General features: G+C 34.4%; 1 long non-coding RNA gene across 1 annotated transcript; it reads right to left on the minus strand.

The window, feature by feature from the left end:
- Nucleotides 1–798: 798 nt before the first annotated feature.
- On the minus strand, nt 799–1,859 carry LOC111376089. The gene is made up of 2 exons (XR_002699411.1): nt 1,480–1,859; nt 799–1,161 (listed from the first exon to the last, which is right to left on the minus strand). It is a non-coding gene; the product is annotated as an uncharacterized LOC111376089 (long non-coding RNA).
- Between the last annotated feature and the right edge of the window lie 1,520 nt (nt 1,860–3,379).

Consider the following 3,379-nt stretch of genomic DNA (forward strand, 5'->3'; position numbering starts at 1 on the left):
TTTTGGAACCCCACCAACCCACCCCGCCCCTTTGCAGAAATCTCCAATTTTAAAAAACTTTTTAGAAAAGATTGAGGCCTACAAAAATTCAAGACACTTTCTCTATTTACTAAAGTTTTCTCTTTCTATATACACATTCACAAACATAAATAGAAACCCGCAATTTTAGGGAACTTTGCGGGGAAGATTAAAGTCTCCAGAAATTCAAAATGCTCTCTCTCTCTCTCTCTCTCTCTCTCTCTCCATCTCTCCATACACATTTACAAACACAAATAAAAATCCACAATTTTAGGGAACTGTTTAGGTAAGATTGAAGCCTCTTTAAATTCAAAACGCTTTCTCTCTCTATGCAATGGCAATTGTGTTTAAGAAATAAATATGTGTGGTAGCTGTGATGGTGTGTTACAGGTGATGCTAGTACATTGGAATTGATTTGTGTGGTAGTGATGGTGAGGTGGTAGCAAAGTTTTGAATACTGTGTGTTGACTATAACCAAATTTGCCTTCATTATGACTGTTTGTGACCAAATTAATTTTAACTGTGACGATATGTGACCAAGTCACTGTTAATTTGGTTACCGCCACAACTAGTTATAATTAACACAAACTTGGTCACAATCGATCACAATTAATACAGATTTGATCACAGAGGATTATCACAAATAAATTCGCACACACTGCAGACTAACACTACAACACATATAGTCATAGTTGATCACAATTAACACAAAATTGGTCACAACTAATACATACTTGGTCACAGAAGGTCACGACAGAAAAATCTACACCGGCTACAGACTAACACCACAACGTAAACAATTACATTCAGTCACAATTAACACAAGCTTGGTCATACCTAATCACAATTAACACAGATTTGATCACAGAAGGTCACTACAAATAAATTGAACACACTACAGACCATCATCACAACTTATCATCACCATAACCGAAAATAGTAAGCCATACCATTTTTTTTGTGATGGTTAGAATAATCTTTATCAATTACAACCCATTTTTTTGTAATAAAAAAATATGCTTTTAGAGATCCAAAAACATCCCAGTAAGGAAAGCCCTCCTTCCAGTGGCAGAAATTCAAACATTCACAGCTCAACAACACTTGATAAAGCCAATTTCGTTGGCATTGCTCCGAAAGCACTATCTGCAGCACATGAGCACATATTTCCTAATTATTCCCACTTCACTCTCAAATAACCCAAAAACACAAAAATAATACTGACTACATTTCCTTATTTTTGTTCTCAATCTATCAAACCCAAAAATTATTCCAAGTTCGTGTAAATCATTTTTGAAGTAAGATACAAAACAAACCTATCAATAACCAAAAAGAAGAAGAAGAAAAGAAACAATAGCCATTTTAACATAATGACAACATTCAATTAAAAATTCTTTTGATAACATTCAGAAACTTGACTAATTTTCTTAAGGAAGATAGAAAATTTATATATGAATATTGCACCTGTGTGGCTCTCTTGATGAAACTAGGTAAAAGTCCACTGACTGAATAGAATCGGCCTAGGTTTGGGGGCTTCCGTTGGAGTTGCGGGTGGGCTCATAAGCTTCGGAGCTAAAGCATATGAAGGTGAAGTGTGCCTCTTGCTCTGAGACAGAGCCTTAGCCGAAGTCTCACTTTGGTGCGTAGAAGCCAGATCTGGTGATGTTGATGCCTCGAAAACTGGAGACGGTGGATAGTGGACTAGAGCAGTCGACAGTGGTAAGCTGACTGGCTCGAATGTTGGAGGTGGGCTCACTAGAGCCAACATTGAAATAATTTTCGACGATGATAGAAAAAGGAAGAGAGACGAGAGAAGGTAGATGAGAGAGAAAATTGGAAAATGAAAAGAGTGGGTGAGTGGTTATTAAAAGGATGTTGTATATAAAACGGTTTTTATAATAATTCTGTGCTAATTAATTTATTAATTTTTAATTAACACCTAATATGTGAAATTTAAACTTAACCTCCTTATTTAAGAAAATTAGTCTTCAATTGTTGGTTTATAGGTAATTTTCCCCTTTTTTATATCATTTTTACCAACCGGCAAAATTGGATAAACCATTTCCGGTTCATCCGATTTTCGGTTAATAGGTTAATTGGTTGATTTTTTTTACTAATTTGAAATTTAGTCCATGTTAGGAAGAAAATAAAATTCAGATTTTAATTTAAATTAAAGTCAATAATTAATTTTAACCACCTATTCCACGGGACACAAAATTTTTCAACCACACAGAGGGTTGGCAACGGGGCGTGTGGGCATTTTCCCACCCCGTGCCTGTCTAGTTACCCGTTTTAAGGCGGGTCAAGGTCGAGTATGGTGGAGTGGGGCGATTGCTTTTTTTAAGTACTTGTTTAATTTTTTTTTGTATATAATTCATTTGCCTTCATTCATTTAAGTGAGACAATAATACAGTTATTAAGCCCTTGTTTGATCCTCATTTTTTCAAGAATGCATTTTTTTTAAACTCATTTTCAACCACACATTCTTCTATAAAATAATTATACATGAATTTTAAAATTTTTCCTTACTTTTTAACCACATATTCTCCAAAAAATTACTATTCCATAATTCATTCTATCCCAAAAATGGGAATCAAACAGGGGCTAAATTTTTAATTATTTAATTTATTTTTAAAATTTAAATTATTCGAATATATTTGGTAAATTAAGATTTTTATTGTTTATCATGTTCCTTAGACAATCTTAATTGCAATCTTCTATTAGAATTAATGAAATTTCATGGAGCTTTTTCATTTAAGTATTAAATTCTATATTTAAAAAAAAAGGTATACAGCACGAGGGCAAGATGGGCCCCTTGTTACTTGTATCCACCTCGAGCCGAAATTCCCAGCCTGTACCTACCCCGATTACCTGATTAAGCAGGCAATCCTCCTCCCCCCCCCCTTTCGGGGTGTGGCCTACGAGTATCAGTTTGATTGGTATTTTTACCGTCCCTAAACACACATTTCATCAACTTTTATCAAATATTATTAAAATTCAATTTTAATTCCTAGTCACTGATGATAGGCTGAATGAAATGTGAGATTAAATGAGTTATTTAATTTCATATATCATTTAATGTCACATCAATGCTATCTAGACTGGGGTTATAACCCTAGTGAGGATACATAGCATTATCCTATTTGAAATTCTGCACTGGCCTAGACATTTTAATTGGAATCGAAATTCCCAAATCGAAAACCGAACTGAAATAAGAGGTTCCAGTTCGGTCAGGGGTGGAGCCAGAAAATGATGTTAGGATGGGTTGAAACTTAAAATTTTTTGAATGAACTTACGCCACAAGAAATCGAATTTCGGAGGCTATTTTCATAACATTCACAATAAAAAGTATATGACACTCATT

Source organism: Olea europaea, chromosome 2 (assembly GCF_002742605.1).
Source record: "Olea europaea var. sylvestris chromosome 2, O_europaea_v1, whole genome shotgun sequence".
Lineage (NCBI taxonomy): Eukaryota > Viridiplantae > Streptophyta > Magnoliopsida > Lamiales > Oleaceae > Olea > Olea europaea.